The sequence below is a fragment of the Pseudomyrmex gracilis genome, unplaced genomic scaffold (genome assembly GCF_002006095.1).
Source record: "Pseudomyrmex gracilis isolate BER0280 unplaced genomic scaffold, ASM200609v1 scaffold_11, whole genome shotgun sequence".
NCBI lineage: Eukaryota > Metazoa > Arthropoda > Insecta > Hymenoptera > Formicidae > Pseudomyrmex > Pseudomyrmex gracilis.
This window is the reverse complement of record NW_018020595.1, coordinates 423,382-442,294: the sequence shown is the minus strand read 5'-3', so window position 1 is coordinate 442,294 and position 18,913 is coordinate 423,382. Positions and strand designations below refer to the sequence as shown.

General features: G+C 40.2%; 1 protein-coding gene across 1 annotated transcript in view; it reads right to left on the bottom strand.

Moving 5' to 3' along the window:
- LOC109863273 (Kv channel-interacting protein 1) overlaps nt 1-18,882 on the bottom strand; it is a 146,039-nt gene extending 127,157 nt beyond the window's left edge. The window contains exon 1 of the mRNA XM_020443515.1: nt 18,697-18,882. The gene's annotated coding sequence lies outside the window, so the exon portion shown is untranslated. The remainder of the gene's footprint in view (nt 1-18,696) is intronic.
- Nucleotides 18,883-18,913: the final 31 nt, after the last annotated feature.

Here is an 18,913-nt window from a genome sequence, read left to right as displayed (position 1 = left end):
AGACTTCTATTTTTAATATACGGACGAGAAAAGATTCTAAAAACGAATGCTTTCTCTACGTGAAGCAAGATTATTATTACGCGGGGGCGGGTTGAAAAACACACACAATCCGAATGTACGTCAGCCAATTAAGACACATGCGAAGAAAAAAAAAAAAAAAGAGTAGCATTTCACAGAGAGTAACATCTGCCTTCAAAACAAAAAGAAAGAAGATATCTCACTAAAAATAATCTCAATTTCTTTAATTATCCATTTGACATTTGCGCGTGTAGAAGAGAGAAACGGAAAATATCAACCAAAACAAAACTCTCCTTTTGCGTATTATTTTTGATCTCGCGTCTTAGACGCCACGCTTACGATTTAGCAAAATGAGGAAAAAGGAATACGTTTTATGCGTATTAAATATTTCTTCTCTCTCTCTTTCTCTCTCTTTCACGATAACCAAAGCGAAAGAAGTTTTATCATCGCGGAAAACGCGGGACGCGCGAGTTGTACTTAAATTCGATCGAAAACTGATCGTAACCACCCGGTTCGTCACTATAATTGGGACAAATTCTTCCGGACGTTCTACGGCCGAGTAAAATCGATACGTCGGGGGCACGAAGCGACGTTACGCAGTTAGTCCGTCGTGTTGGCGCCGTAACGTAGGACGTCTTTCGTTCGCGTTCATCCCTTTCTTTTTATCCGAGTGAAACAGGGTGCGATTATCTGGTGGCGGTTTATGTAATAATTAATCAGACCGCTGTCTTTTAAGTGCCACCGTTTCTTTGTTTATTTAAAAGGTAATGTCTTTTCACCTGGTAAACAATTTCTTGACGCGACAAAATGTTTACTTTCTGTAAATCCGCGAACTTGTTCAAAATTTCCGAACTATAACATCGCCACTCTGACCAAACTAATCACCCAATTAATAAACTTGATTCAGCACATACTACAATCGAGATACATACGTACAAAACACTCACACGCGTACACATCCGTAGATATTTATACGTTCAAACTTTGATAAGAGTATAATTACGGACTTTTTTTCGTATCATATCTCGAACATAATTTCTACCGTTCCAATTAATTAAAGTGTTATCTGCATTGATTACATATCGCTTTTTGTAATACATGCATACTTTTCATGTGTTTTATAATTTTTTGCTTCTTCATTCGCGTGATACCGTTGCATTTTTCACGTAACTTTTATCGGCCTCGCGTGAATTATTATTCCGAACGATGTGACGCGCGTGCCACAAAATCCACGATATCGCTTCCGTGTACATACAACTACGCGCACACTACGTTGCACAACCCTATAATTTTTTTATGCATTTTCTCACGTGTCGCCGGAAATTTTATCGTATAGTATTTTTTCCACGGTCGATAGAGAAGAATCTGCTTACCGATAAAGAAGTTCGCTATAACGTAACTTCGCGCACACACACGTTGCGCAACACGTAGTACGCATCACGAGCACATTTTCTATTTATGCTAATAGACGTCGTGTTCTCCGGGGCGTAGAATCTGACCATCTGACTCACTCTCTGTGTAGGCGGTTCGCGAGCAGGTTGATCGTCTGTTCTACAGATGTCTCCATTGAAACGCGAAGGAAACACACAAATACACGCTCATTCATGAAGATTCCGCATTCCCGAAATGTTGCTACGTATCGCGCACGATGTTTTTCACGTTCCCGCCCAAAGAAATCACGTTTGAACATAAACTTCGTGCGTGTTGCAAAAATGGAATAAAATTGTCGAATTCCACGAGCGATGAGAAAATATTTTTTGCAGTTTTTATATCGTCAAAATATATTGCAAATGTTGAAAAAACATACTGAAGAGAGAAATAAAATATCACAGAAACAACAAAGAGATTAATATCGCGTTAGAGATCGAACGTTTCTACCTCCTCAATCACGCGATGATCCAACCGTTCCGGATTGCAAAGATCCTTGTTCCAGCAACCTATTCTCCACTAACATAAATTGTATCTCCCATAAAATTAGAATACTAACGTGAGAATAATTCAAAAGTGTTTTCGAATTATTTTTGCTCTTTTTTGCAAAAAAGCGTTTCTTGATAAATGTATTTTCTTTCAAAGTCGTCGCCAATGAGTCGTCTCAGTGTTGTTGCTGAAACTATTTAATTATTATTATTAATAAACAAGAAAAAGTCCCGAAAGTTCTGTGATACAAACAAAATAATGCAAATTAAAAGAAGTTACAAATATTTTGTGTAACAAAAACAACAAAACAAGATACAGAGCAGATTAACTCAGGTTATTAATATATGTGTATTGTTGTTGCATTTGTTTTTTTTCTTCACTCTGTTTTCAATTTACAAGTTTATCATATGCAGTAAAAAAACTCGCTGAATATTAAATTGATATAAATATCTGAAGTATTAAAATCCCGCGTGCTTCACATTACACTTCTGATTCACTTATTTTCTTCGACATGATGCAACACGCGTGTATTTAAGTGTCAATCGTGCGATAAAGACGGTTCTGTTTCTTCATTAAATAAGTCCACATAATAAACTCCCCATCCATCGCGCGATTATTAGCACGTGAATGAACAACGTTACGTGATTCACGCCTCGGGATCTAATATATTTACCGTCGTCGCATTCAGACGTCTGATTATGATCCGCAGAATTTGTGTGTGCAGCAGAGACAATTAAAATTATTCTCTTCGCGCTTGTACGTCACGTGTAAAAAAAAAAAAAAAAAAATAATTGTCGTATTTTAAAAATTTCCGATCGAAGTGTTTTCTTCCGAATGACAAAGCCGTCCGCGAACCGTCGCAAAATATAAATAGCAATTACCAAAGACCTTGCATCGCGAGAAAATGATCCATGTAATGGCCGTTTGCGCGACACTTGCTTCCCGCCATTACTTAACGAAATCAATTGTAACGTCATCGCTCGCAGTTTTTGTGCATTTTTCGCATTGTGTTTCCGGCATATTAATATCCTCGCGCGAAAACTCGTTCTCGCAAACGCGCGCGCATACCGTTGCCGATTTGTCACGAGAAATACGAACGCTCGTTCGTTATCACGATCGCGCCGACATGCATCACCGGTGTAATTCAACTTCAGCGAAGTGAAGTTTCCTGCGGAGTTTGTACATATTGTACATATATATATATATATATTATATATACATACATGCATGCATACATACTTGCCGATGCGCGATTAGTTTCACGTTTTCACGGATTCCACCGGTGATTTTCTCATGAGTCACGGACTCGTCAGCGTGACTCACGCGCGCAGTCGCGTCCAAGTTCCACCAACCGCGCGCTCCTCTCTCGAGTTTGTACCTGGTCTTCATCCTAATTTAATGCGCGGCCTAATATCTAAAGCTGCCGCGCGATCACATATCACGCTAATCGCCATCTACAATGTACGGGAATTGTCTTCTTTTTTTTTCTCTCTCTCTCTCTCTTTCTCAATCATTTTGGCTGCCGCCGCTAATAAACGGCATTTTATTATCGTTAATCGGATTCGAGAGACGTCCATCAATTTGTCGTGTAAATATCGCATTATTATACGAATGATTGATACATTCAATACGCGTAGCGCATGTTTTGCTATTCAATAATCCTCGCGTGTTTAACTTTTTTCTCATCATAATGCGCGATAATCATCGAGAGTTGAATAACTTTTATAATCTACATGTCGGAATATTTTCAGTGGAAAATTTGTATGTCAATCTTATTCTGTGACGCGTACACACACGCGCGGGTAAGTGATTTAATGACATTTAATTTTAATTATTCTTATAAATAATGCATCGCCATTTGCATTTTTCAAGAAAAATTGTACGTCACTGTAACTATTTACTTGCACGTTTCTTGCGGCGCAATTTTGTTATCTGTCACACGTCCGTATTTTCGCGCCGATAAAAGTTACCGTATATCGAAATGTAAAAAATTAAATCTTGTAAACAATATTAACAATCTTATGTAAGAGAATTATTTAAAAATATTTTATTAACAAAATTAATAATTTATCGAAATCTTCTGAGTTTCCAATATCGTAAACATACAGTGAGATATTGGATCGTTTCGTTCCCGAAAGGGCTCTCCTAATTCAACCCTTTAATCGCTTCACTTACTCTGTAACATCCTCCATCATGTATACACGGAGAAAGTCCGCAAATGCGTGTGAAGTACGGAATACCGTAGCGCCCTCAAGCTAATATAACGAATCAACTGGCGCTCATGGTCACCAGGCCAAGGTCGCCGGTCTTCGCTGACAGAAGGAAAGAGCGCGCGCACCCACAAAACCGCGCGAGACCGATATACGATGCGCACGTGTGCGCGTCGCGCGATGCACACGCGTTGCATTGGCGACCCCAAGTAAGTTACACGCGCACACGTGCATTGCATTACGCGGCTCCGAGAGTGTGCGTGCGTATGCGCGCGCGCGCGCGCGGATTCGTGCGAAGTCTCATGCTCATTTTACGCATCGCGCGATAGTAACGCGTCTCATCGGACGTATCTATTTTCTTGTCGCTCGTGGGGTCAGAGGACCACTGGGGTCAGTGGATAATTGGATTGATTTAAATTGATTAATGCGCAGAAATTGCGGAAGTCGTCGGACCGCGTTAGGCTTTTTGCTCAGTAACATAGAAAAAGATGTGGCTACGGTTTTTTTCATATCTTCGCACACGACGCTGGTAAAATACTTTTTCGTATAATAATACGTCCCCCATACGCTAATCAACGATATGACGTCAGAGCCGCAGCAACAACATGGAAATTGCATCGCTGCCGTATGTCATAGTAACGTTAATATTTGCCGATGACTCTCGAAATTAATGAAGATTACTTAACAATTTACGTCCTGAATTTTCCATACAGTCACTCGACAATCATCGAGAAAAAAAATCACGACGAAATAAAAACGTTGTAGTTTTCCGATCATCTCTCGGTCTCAACTTTTAGCTATTAATGCATTATTATTATTGCCAGGCTATTTATCGTCGGCTCGGTAACGTCGATTAAGACGAATGAGTCCGCGCTAACGAGGAAATCTACTAATTACGTAAACCGGTGAATAACGTTGATGCGCTTCAAGTCGCAAGGATATACAACGCATGCCGTTGAGCGTTTGAGAGGAATTTTTTGACGCGTGACACATCGCGATGCGCGCGAAATCTTCCAAAGTTCCTTGAACGTTTCCGGAAGTGACACGAGAGACTCCAGTAGTGTTACCTTCTAAGACGTCATAAAAATCTTGATACTCCGATCGCGTGCTGACTTCCGCCACTCTCCGCGGATAGCGATAATATTACAAACATCGATTCAATCGCGCGCGCAAAACTGCGTTTGATCTCGTGTGCGCCGTCTACAAAAAACCTCAAATTCTGATAAAAATCAAGATATCAAGGGTTACCATTTGCAAGCCTATGTTTTCTTATACGTATGGATAATTTAACTCTTAATTCTAAATTCTGGATCTTCTTTTTGTCCAAAACATCTTTTGAGACTCTCTTCAACAATCATTTAAAAGAAAAAGCCAGAATTGTCGCAAGATTTCTCTCTTTTTAATATCTCAAAATAAAATTAACGGATTTACTTTTACAAAAAAAGAAACGATTCAGAATTAGATATATAAAATGCGCGCTCTAGGTCGTTTTAAAAATAACTCGTGTGTTATCAAAACCGGATAATGAAACAGAACACAGGATTTCGGAAGTCCGGGTTGCGGTCTTGTTTGCGTTGCACTTTCACTCATCTCGCGCCTCCGTTCGCTTTCTCATCTTGAACGAGCCAAAGTGCAAATTGGAACCTACGAAGGCGGATCTCGCGATGACGTCAAAACAGTTTTCTTATCGCCCGACGACGACGACGAAGACGACGACAATATATCTCTCCTTAAGAAGGAAAATTCCTCGCTCTGGAAATTTTATCCAAGCGTTTCTTACCGAAGAAACGTAGGAAGCGGTAATTTATGACCGATACATGAGATCGTTTGCAATTTCAAACGGGAAACTTCCAACACCTCGCGATCAGGAAACCCGGAGATATCCATGAAGTTGATTCCCGTCGAGAAAAGCCAATTCCAGAAAACAATGGCCTTCCATGGATCGGGTTTTGCGCAACGCAATTTTTGAAGTGCAAGATTTCAAAATCTACGATGATTCAGCGACTTCGCCTTTGCACGTTTCCAACGCGGAGCGAATCTCTGTGTGTAACAATGTTTTTCTCCAACAAACACTTCTTCGTAGCGACATTTTGAAGTTTGACTTGTTTAATTGGAAATATATAGTTCCTTTTCATTTGTTTTCCACGGAAAAAATAACACAACTGCGATCACGCGAGTTCTAACAGAATTATCGATACAAGTCGAATCAGCGCGGATCTATTCGGTCCTTGGACCGCGGTCTTCGAGGCCACAGCTCTCTCGAAGGGTAAGCATGATGGATCGATGCTATTCCGTGAATGGAGAGAGTCCTAAAGCCCTGCGCGGCGCGTTCCTCACCTGTTCTCTGTCTCTTTCTCTCTCGCGAAGGAAGATCGAGGAATCGATCGGGACGGAGTTAACGGTTGGGATTACCGGCATGCGTCGTTGTGCAATCTTCTTGACGTCATTCGGTCGTTACACTTACAACTGATTCATGCACTTCAACGGCGCGACTTGAGCGCCGCTTAGGTATTCTCTTTGCACGCCGCGCGAGTACCACGCAAGATCGTTGTCGCATCTAAACATCTCTCGCACATCGCGTGCGCATTATACACTCCGTCAGATAAACTCGTATTATTTTCATTATTAACAATATGATGTATCTTTAAGTTAATTTTAATGGTTTTTAATTTTTCTTTTTATTTGTTTATTTTTTAATCTCCTGTCTGAATTTTTCTTTTCTATCGCAATTTGTTTACTAATAATAACATATGAAAGGCAGCAATATAATAATAATAATACTCGATTCTCAATCGTCTTTGAAACCGATTAGCCGTCGAAAGAGAAAGGAACTCGTAGAATTTCTATTTACAAGATTTGTGAATTCCCGTTTAAACCGTCGCTATTCGTCGGAACGCAGAAACCCGGAAAGATTAAATCAAAATGTACGAGTAGCACGCGACCGATTCTACTATGTTTCTAGACTACTACGAACTTAAATTCGTCTCTTATTCGCGGATAATCGTGTGTTCATTCGAGTGTGCACGCCCGTTCGATAGAAGATTCGAGCGAATTTGTGACAGGATGAAACATAAAATTGAACGATAAGCCAAACAACGAGTCGGAATTTATTTCAGAAAATATCGGTTCTTTTTTCGCGTGGGTCGTGTCTCATAAAAAACTAGGTCACTGCCGAGATAAAGTTCTACGTGACGGACGCCGTAACGCCGTCGCGTTAACGTGCGCGCGCGAGTCACAAGGTTGCGGATTCGCGCGCGATCGTTCAAAGATGACGAAAACGGGGATATGTGTGAGCGATGTTGCTATACTTCAAAATAGAGACGGTGTTTTTTTTTTGTAACGTCAAGAAAGGCTCAGAATACCGAGGGAACGAAAAAAGTGAAACTCCCGATTCGGGTCGGATTCGGTGACTAAAACTCGCGAAGAAACTGGTTCGGACATGCACAGACATGTAGAACACCAGAACCAAACCCTTGTATCACATCAAAACGAATCTCTTCATCGGTTGTTGAATCTTTTAAACGTAGTTGTAGCACCGCGCGGATAAACTTAATTACCATGTAATTCAAAATAACTTAAAAGTCAAGAAAAACGCGGATGTTTGTTGTGTAATACTAATTTGATCTTCATTTGATAAAATAGTATATTTTAATTTATTGTAATTAGTGTACCGCTTTAAAAATTTTGAAAAAATACGACAAGTGTATCAGATGTATTTCTGACAAGAGTGTTTTTCCACATCGAGGTCTGCGCTACATTGAAATCCGTGCAATTACGGAATAAATGATGCTTCTATTTATTCCTGCAATGGTATATTTTCTGCTCGATCCTTTCGTATGATGATAACATAATGATGCCGATGATAAGCTACAATCACTTGATTGCATTTAATATTTGCGCTTTAAGAGGCGGATGATCTGGTTACTGAGAAACTTCTCTCGTTCATTTCCCGGAGTCGCGGAATGACTCAGCAATCGTGCGCGAGTTTACCTACGACCCTCAACTCTATATGCGCTATCGCCGCTGATAAATTGTGTGAAACACAAGTTTCATCATCCGAATCGAAGACATACATCGAAATGACATTTTGCATAATGTTAACGTGCCAGAACTAAAATAGCGCATTAAACAAAATTACATAGTAAGTAATGGCATTCAGTATATTTATAACTAAGTTTTTAAATTAATTTATGTATTTAATATATATATATATATATATATATATATATATATATAATTCGTCAAAAAATGTTACATTAAAATATTTGCATCTATCTTTGATTGTTTTGAATCAATTGTTCCGAACAACTTGACAGATTGCTTATTTATTCTAATTAATTCATCGGCGCTAAGTATAATAAATTCCAACCAGTCACAACACTGACGCAAGTAAAATTATCCACTTCCTCATAGCTTGGTACAAAAAAAACCTCCATTGTAGTTTTTTCTCACGTGTGATTTTAAAGCGTCAAAAGTGTCGCAAAACTAAACTTATCTTCAAATCAGTTGACGCAAGTTTCTGGGTAAATCCAAATTGAGAGATAAAGAAGATAAACGCCGCCGGCTTCATTCGTCAAAACTTTAACTCTCGTAAATCTCTCTCTCTCTTTTTCTTCCAAAATATATCCTTATGACGTATGTCCCTAGCGGAACGTGAGCCCGCGCACGTTCGCAGCTTTTACGGTCGCGTGAAAATGGCCGATGCGTGTATGCAAATTCGCCACGCGAGCCGAAGGTGCACGCTAAAAGGTCTCGGTATCGTCACGCGTCACTGACCGCTCGTACGTTGTACGTACGAAACGGTCTCCCGTCCGGACCGAAGATTAGAAAGGCGAGGATGACCGGCCGCGTTGGCGTGAAAAATCTCGCGTCCGATCATCACCCGCGAGAACGTAACACCTCAGTGACACCGATTTCAAAAACCCGGACAAAAAAGTGTTTTCGCTTCGTTCGCGCGGGAACGATCTTTGCAATCACCTGTTATTCCGTTTGCGACGCAATAATTATCGACCCAGAGAGAGAGAGAGAGAGAGAGAGACGATTACGAGCGGCTCGCACAGTCGCCATAAAAATCTCGAAACGGCCTCGATCGAAAAGTCGAAGGCAAGTTCCGCGAAAGTGATCCTCAGTACTCGGATCAGAGAGACGCGGCTACGCCGCGTTTGAAAGAGAGGTGAATCAGGTGAACGATAATTGTACCTCTCGATACTGTCGTCTGGACATATCTTACGCAAAAGATATCGATCGCTCGGCATATATGCATACATTATGCGCGTACACATGTGTGCTTCCCCTTTCTGAATAACAAATGCAAAAAAAAAAGACCTTGCATGTGATGCATTCGCAACGATACAGGTAGCGTTAGTAATCTCTCGCATTAATAGAAAAATACCGCAATTGCGAATCAAACATATACATTTTCTTTCGCATCATGTCTCGTAATGAAATCAGAGATATATTTAAAATTAATATTTATTTATACATATGTTTAAAATATATATTTTTGTTTACTATTTCTCTCGTGACGATAAACCAATAAGAATAATAGAACGTACAGACGTATCGTTAAATAGATAATGTTTGCTATGATGCGCGAAATGTGTCCACACCTCCGTGGAATGACGAACGGAGCGATTGCGCGAACGTGAAAAAGATTTGCATAAAATCCGCGCCGCGCAAAGATCGAGAGAAGCGGAGGTGCTGCGCACGTAACGGGATTTATTCTTGCGCAAGATGCCGAAAAGGTGCGGGAGATCGTGACGATCAAATGGTGGACAACAGATATAGTATGAGGGAATTCACTTCCCGCAGCGTGATTCAGAGCGCGAGCAACGGCATACAAATGTGCCGCGAAATCTCGTGAATTTTTTTTCCTCCACCCATTGCGCGAGATTACTTAAAACGGATCGCGTATAGACTCGCGAATTCCTGGATCGGTCGGGAACTCACCGAATCCCTATGACGCAGGTGCAAATTCACGGAAACGTTACGGGCAATAATGCTTTTGAGTCTCCTCCTTTATTTGACACACTCGCGAAAACACACGACACGTAATGAAACGTTAACTCAAAGTCCATTTAGTCGACCAAAACTGAACGTACACCAGCGATATCGCTTATTCGTAAAAATAGTACACTACGTCAGCAGTCATACGCGTGAATGAGTTCATGTGCCTGAAGATATGTACAGATATGTACAAGACAGGGGGAAAACCGTGTGGCTTCGTTGTATAATAAATGTACAGACTTGTTTAATCCGCACTAAGTAAGTGAACATTACGCGATTCTACCGATCTTTCGATTATGTTTTATCTATAAATACATTAAATATATATGACTAGCACAACGCAGGCGCGCGCTACGCGCACGCTATTATTTTTATTTTAACGTGTAGTGTCAGTGAAAACAACGTGTCACCGCGATGACAGCTAGTATATACGCGTCTTACAAACCATATAATACACATTAGAGAGATGTCAAAAATAACGCATAAAAATCAAAATAAAAAAATAGTAAGAGAGACAAGTGGGAAAACAACACGTGATTACAGTCACGTGACTTTACTTTAGTCACGTTTTTAAAATCACGTGACCAAGGTCAGTGACCTCATCGTAGTATATTTATATAATACATATAATATAATAAAAGGTATATTATAATAAATATATAATATTATATATAATATATATATAGTAATATATATATTTTTAGTCACGTTACTTTAGTCACGTGGTGTTTTTTTCTTCTTCCTGTCACGTGACTTTAAAAAACGCAAGAGTACTTTTGTTTTTTACTGTTTTGTTCTAAAGCGATTTAGACTAAAACGAAAGTAATTGATTCAGTCGTTTTTGAGATATTGTTCCATGAAAATATCCTCACTTCTCAATCGCACGAATTTCGCGTATGAGGCACTATCGTGCGTCTTGATATGTACGACGTATGACATGAATCGAAAAGCACATCCTAGTATTATATTACATGTTATAAAATATGGCTATGTATTAGAATAAAAAATAAAATAATATTTATAAACTATCTTAAAAAAAACACTATAACAAATAATAAAATTATATTGCTGCAAAAATTATATGTATGTTATTATATTGTTATTGTTTATAATATTCGAGCTCAATTGTAATCTCATTCTAGCAATTGAAAAACATCATACACATCTAAACACCGCAAAACACGCTAATATAAAATTTAATACTTTTATCGTAAATTGTGATCTCTGATGCGATGACTTGTTCCGAAAAGTTGTTGCAACTTTATTGGGAAAGACGCGTCCTCAAAAGCCGCGACCGCGCGCGGAATGGGGTCAGAATGTGTGTTTCTTCCGCAAAGCAGGTTCGTCGATTCTGCGAGACCTTCGGTTCACGTGTCCTTTACGAAGACATTGCTCCGAGATGAATGGAGCATTCTTGGAATCGAGTCGCGATGATTCAACGAAACGGTCTCTCTGGCGATCTTGTGCGCGCGCTCAATCCTCCTCCTTACAGTAGGTAAAGCGGCGCGCCCTCAAAAGATCGTCTCGTATGACGAAGCGCATGCAAAAATTGCGCCCACCCGATACACATTCCGGAAATACCGCGGCTGCCTAAACGAATATGTAACACCCACTTTGAACGGAAACGGATGCCGAAGTTCGGGGAATCTCGATAATTCGTCACTCATCAGTTAAAAGTGAAATCGTCTCGTAATCATTTGTTTCTCGGATTCTTCTCGGACGTTTGCGACTCCAAGAGAAAGAGAGAGAGAGAGTTTGTCATTTTCATAAATTCATACATTTTGCGCCTCACGGAAGCTCAGTAAAAAAAGTGTAAAAACAAAAAATTCCATCAACGAGAAGAATTTATTGTCAATTGATGTAATCAACTTGATTGCATCAATCAATGGAAGCAATAAAGCTGTAAAAATTATTTTAATTTATTCTCTACTATCGAAATAGCAAAAAACAAGTTGAGATAAACGGATAAAGCCGATAAAATATGCAGAATCCGATCTAACAAATATGCCAAGTCGCACTATCATTGTCTAAGAAAATGCAATGTTTAAATAATTTATCTAAACGATGTATCTTATATACAAGCTATAGCAAAGAGACCGCCGCCGCGAAGAAACGAACCGAAAGCGCTATCGATGACACACAGAATCCCTTTCGGTTCTGTTTTGCAAATGCATTTCATATCGTAACGGATAGACATTTTCATTTGATAATGCAAGTTTATTGTGTAAGCGATAAAATGCCAATATAACGAAGAGGATCGCGCTTGTGAATCACTTGTGTGACGGACACACTGTAGATATATAACGTCAACGATATATCTCTCGGTTCTGTTTATGTTTTATATTACGAAAGCTTAATAGTGCGATTAATAGCAACGTAATCTTTCACACATCTCAGAATCGTAATTTTGCTAATTAATATCGGAGCGAGCGAACAATTTCTACAATAAAAGTAAACTTTTAGAGAGCAAAAAACGTTTCGATTTTTCACTTACTTGCGTTCGGTATTGCAAATACCGAAAATACGGCAGTTTTCTTTAAACTTCAAAAATTTGCACATTCGACTATGATTGATCGATTAGTCAGGGAAAACAGATCTTAGACATCCTGTGACATTTGACTTTTTTTGAATTTTACTGACTTGAGTCTATAATTATCAACGTGAGAAAAAACTGAGAAACACCCGCGGACAAAGATTTGTCTCTTCAAATGTAACTTGTTCTTTCAAAAAAATTTGTCCCTTCAAATGTAATTTGAAGAATTTCAAGCATTGAAACCTGCATTGAAATTGAACATTGTATCGAACAAAAAAAAAGCAACGAGGAAACTACAAATAAAATCGACTAGAAGTTTTCGGACTTTTGGTTGTCGTTTAGTCCGCCATTTACATATTCTACTTTTATGGATATAAACATTATTATTTTAATTCGAATACGTGATGAACACTTTTTGATTTTTCTTGAATTAATACATTTGATACGAATCTTGTAAAGAAATAATAAAATAAAGTAAGATAAAATAATAAAAAAAAATGATTTTTTTTTGTTTTATACACACGTGTGTAAATCCAAACGACTTATTGGCAGTATCGAAAAGTGGATCCACACAACAGCATTAAATCAAACCAATTCCAGCTTTCCACAAAAGTGTAACTGCGCATTAAATGGTTTCAAAAACTGTCGTTAGAAGAGACAATGGGATTCTTCTCTGGTTCTCTGCTCTAGGTTCTTCTCCGGTAATGCGATATCGTGCGATCCTCTGACCCTGTTCGGTCTCTGAAGGCTACGACAACATATCATCCAGCGGAAATGATCTGCACATACCGGAGCGAGAGTCTCTCTGTGAGAGACAAGTGCACATTCAGACACGAACCATCTGCTTCAGTCACGTGCCAACGTACAAGGTGTCCTGTGAGATAGGCGATCCACACAGGCGATTTCTCCATCGAATCTTTTCTCACCCCTCAACGCACAAAGACGTCTTGTACGCTATTGTATCGCGCGTATTAATTTGTCACTAGTAGTAATACAAAAAAAAAAAAAATATATAAAGACTGTAAATAATGCGATTTGCGTAAATCGCACAATTGTAGGAAAAAGTGTTATTTACACGACTAAAGTGTTTGAAAAGTGTTTGCAAACACTTGTCTTTCTCTCATTCCGTCAGTGATGTTAATTAATGTTGAACCACTCCATCGAGAGTGGAGTCACACATTGTAAGTTATTTAGAATCATCGTAACAGATGGTCGCGAGAACGAAGTTCACTTCTCGGTATGCGGCGTCAGGAAAGAGAAGTGATACAAATGATAATACATACATATTGCACACAACTTTATAACCGCTTGCCGCCTCGCTCACCGGTATGCGAAGTCGAGCGCGAACTCTGCGAGAGTTGCTCTGAAGAAATCTATGGCGATTACGAGGAATCGTCCCCCGTGACAGGTGCGACGCATCTACGATGTCACGCGGAGTACGTCGTATCAACTCCACCTGGCATTGCGCGTGAGAAAGATTAACGCGGCGAAAAAAAAAAAAAAACCCCCCGACGTAATCAATACTTCCGCTCCGCGAAAACAAAAGATAACGTTACTGCAATTGTCACTGTGTAGGACAATTATTCCCGTAACATAATCACATAAGATTATTCTTATTGTCGCGCCATCATTAACGAAGTTTTTATCTCTCAGATAGTTTTTTTTTTTTTTTTTTGTGGTTTCGCGCTTTAAATATTTCTCGTCGCATTCAATATGAATTGAGAGACCGAAGTTTTGCAATCAAACCAATTTCGAATTTCTTTCGACGCGATCGAGAGAGGTGCGAATTCGTCGTGGCATATCCGACGACAACCGTGGAAACTGCAACAAAAGCAAGCTGACCTTTCTGCTGCGACATCAATAAGTGCAAATACATCGGCACCGACACAACAATTGCACATACGCGATGCGCGATCTCAAAGACTCAGTCTACCGACCGAGCGTGATTCAAGGCGTGTTATTAAGAAACAATACACTCGCATACTTGAAGGATGACTACTTTTTTTTTTCTTCCGCCAGGCAACCATTACAGCAGCGGTAAATCTGACGATACGGTCTAACGAGGTGACCGCAGGATAAATATACGGGGGATATTCCTAAGAGTTATATCCTGCTTAGCGTAACGTAATCGTTGCATAAAGCTCGAAAATATCTCTTGGACTTTACATCCCGTCTCGCGCGCGACGCGCTCGTCCCAGCCGGACGACAGACGTCAAAAATTTCTCTCGCGCGATTCGAGGAAACGCGATGACGAACACAAATGCGAACGTATGTTACAGAAATTCTATTGTTAAAACTTCTATCACATCTTCGCGTCTTCTTCTCTGTTGCAGATAAAACTTCCCCGCTGATTAAGTTTCCTCGATCGAGCACAAGGTGAGTCATATCTTCAACTTTCATATTTACTTAAACAAAAAAAATTACTTTTTGTCAAAACTTATACAATAAAGTGTAATAAATAATTACGCAAATTTTGTTGCAAACCCAATGCGCGCCCTATATATTGCATCTCCGATATATAATATTTTGCAAACAGGAACCAATCGGTCCCTTCGGACTGACCTGTTTACTCTGTTCTCACGCGTATAAATTTTATCTAAGTACAACATTTCTGCTATTTCACGCGCGATGACACGCGATAGACGTTACGTGAGATGAACGAAGTTTACTAGAGCTCAATATTATGTTGTAGGCTTATCTTTGAGCTCGAGTTTCTCGCTCTCTCACTTTCTCTCTCTTTCGCGCGCTCTTATCTGTAGAGGAAACACTCTGATCCTGCTTTAGCAGCGAGCCGATACAAAGTTGCTGTTACATACGTTGCCGAATTAATAACCGTCGACATTGTTGCGACGAGAAATTGGACGCGATAACAACAGGTCAACGCGCTCTCTTTCTCTCTCTTGAAGTCTCGGGGAAGTTCGATTGGTCTGAGTGGCCGGGTTGGTTCGTTGTCGAGAAATTTGCGCGAAAGCTAACACGGTTTCGACCGACAATCGGAATTCCAATGGCGAATCGATGCCAAATAATCGCGCAGGATCAATCCGAGTGATGAGCGACGATCTATCGCGCAACAAACGCGCACACACCGTACACTGACGTCAAACTTTGTCGAAAGGTCATCCTACGCGGCGCGGAGGCACAAATTACTTTATTATCTAACAGCGTTTTAATGAATCGCGCGTTGTACGTGCGCAAGTACGTACGCAAGTACGTACACTCTCGCGACGCAGAAAAATTCGCGCGCCGAATGCGGATGACGCTGATTGAAATTGTGTACCGCATGCGGACTGGAAAATTGATTAAGAGAGTCGCAGATGTATGTATATGTGAAATACGATCCGGCAAAACAATCCAAGGAGCGCGGCAAAACGTGCTTTACGTGCATATTATTATGTACCGTGACATCAAAGTCAAGCATCGCCAATTAGGGACTATTTACGAGTCGCGTGTGTGTTGTTCATTTAATTTTCCTCGCGAGTCGTTTGCCTTGATGTCGGCGAATGATTTCTTCGTCGACGCGCGCGCGCAACGAGTATATAAACCAACAGAGTATGTCGCAGGTGCGAACGTGTAACGTCTAATAGCACGTACATACGGTGCACGTTCGTCTCTCATCGCGTTTCTTCTGCGATGTGTTCCACAGATGTAGAAAAAAAATACACACACGTGCAGGTTGTTGTCAGGTGTGTACCACAATATATTCAATGAAATATACGTAGTGATGTTATTGAAAACTTTTTGTCTCGAACGCACAAGAAATAAGGTGCTAGAACAGCGAGAAGGTTAGTTACCATGCAGCTAGCAAGAAAAACCAAGCCTGTTGATTTTTGCGTTTTGCCGCAAAACGAAACGTTTTGTTGGCGAAACAAAACAATTCGGTGACAAATTTTTCTTACTCGGTCACACGATAGCAAACGTTTTTTATTTCCGCGCGATAAAACGCGAAATAAAATTTGAACAAAAATCGCACCGCGCTTCGGAAGCTTCGTGATGATATAAAAAAATGATTTGTTGGGATGAATGACGAATTGATTCGATCATATCCGATCTATCTAGATTGGTCATTTGTGCTTCAAAGAATCTTGGTGAAATAGTTTCCGTGTCGTTAAACGGACGTCCGGAAGCGGGTCGCGGCGCGCTATCACACGAAATTTTTCTAAGATTGTCTTCTTGGAAAAAAATCTAAAAACAAGGATACCGTCCAGACGACAATGTCGCCAAGCATCATTTCTATTGACCCTCAGAAACCGCAGAGGGTTAACGTCGCGCATCCGCGTGAATAATTGAGTGCTTACAAGTCATTTGTAACCTTCTTTAGAGAGTCATCGCGATCGCGCGTGAGACCGTTTGTCGGACGATGAATACTAAAGTAAATATTAATAAACGCGATATTGCAAGCCGGGCAGTAATAACAATTGAAGCGCATTAATAAAACCGATAACTCGCAAATCCAAAGTGAATTTTTTTTTAATTTTTTTTTTAACGCTCATGATAAAAAAAACAACGTTACTGTACGAGAACTCGATGACATGAACGAAATGAACAATCGACTTACGGAAAGGTCACCAAGCCTTCTGACATTAAAACTAAGCTGTTTTCCCGTGTTATTTCCGATCCGGAGGACATTCGAAGAGAGTTCATAAAAAATAAAAATATCTCTTTTAAAAGCGCGTACGCAGAAGAAAAATCTTCAAAATATAACGCGAGATCATCACCGTTGTTGTTTTCGCGGTGCAAAGTACCGATTAATCAGCTTGGTCGATCAATTCAATTTTTTTTTTATATTATATTTTCCGTTTCATACCCGTCGGACTGTGTCCTGGCACACTCAACTGGTGCAAACACACACACAGCTCGTGACACAATTGGAAAATCCTGGCGAGACTTTCTTGGATTGTTACCCGCGTGGAATAAAAGGATCTTTCCTCGTGTAAACTCCTTCTTGGCCGGACAATCGGGATGGACGATCGTTAGTAGGAGTTTCCACATGTGTCACTGCGCTCTCTCGCACCTTTGAATCGACGCGATTATCAATAAATAACGTTTCAAGCACATTATTTAATCCAGTCTGTCATAAATATAATATACTCGTGTATACACTCTGTGTACACACATATTTACATACAATAGTTTGTTTTCTTTTATTGTGTCGGACGTAATTATTTATTTCACACAACCGGTATTAAATTTTTCGAAATCGCAATTCGCTAGAAAAACGTCTCTCACAAGAAGAGAGGCGGAAGCTTTCGGATTGTTGCGCGATCTCGTAAGTCGCGTGTCTTCTTGTTCATTCGCAATTTTGCGCGTGCCATGCCGATGAGTATCACGATTTAGGGTGCGGTGAGAGAGCGCAACGTAACGGCGCGCGAAGTCGGCCTTTGGTGACAGAAGAGCCGATAATTATGCAAGCCAAGCCCGCGGGATGATCTAATATATTCCGCGTCGACATTAGAATCGTCTCACACAAACGACCTCCTCTTTCTCTCTCTCTCTCTCTCTTTCTCTTTTCCTCTCGTCTTCGCGGCGGCGCGGTGATCACGCGCTAAAAATAATAGCAGACGCGGTTACAGACCAGACAAGACGAAGGCGTGCATGAATCAAAAGAATTGAACGAAGCCGCGGGTTAAGGGTTGATTCACACACGCAGCGCGCACGCGGTAGGGGCTGATTCATGGGTTGAACGAATCCCCCCGACGTCACTCTCTCGCGTACAAACTGAATAACTGAACTCAATTGTTGTGTCTCGCGCATCGAAGCCGTCGTAAAACGTTGCGCGATGGGGATCGTCGGGGAACCACTTTTCTCTCAGTGATGTATTTATTGTGGAAACTGACGTCAGAGAGTTTGATGCGCGGCTTTACTTTAAGGCCGCAATTAAATTTGCGAGCGACAGAAGACGTTTCTAAAATATGTGTAACAAAAAATACAAATAATTAAATTAAGATACATAGTAAATCACAAAAATTAACACGTACTAACATTTATTAAAAATAATAAAAAGTAATGCCTTACGATTATTAGGAGACGTTTTCTTTTCGCTTGTCGCTCAGAACTCTCGCGGCGAACTTTCAACTTTCTACGTCTCCGATTACAAACACAGGTCATTTAAACAATCGGGTTTGTTTACACTTGTAAACATTTTACCGTGCAAGAATTCACTCGCGATTCAATGTCTGGCGAGCCGCGGAAGCACTTTGAGATAAGCTCTTCTTCTCCAATATATACGATT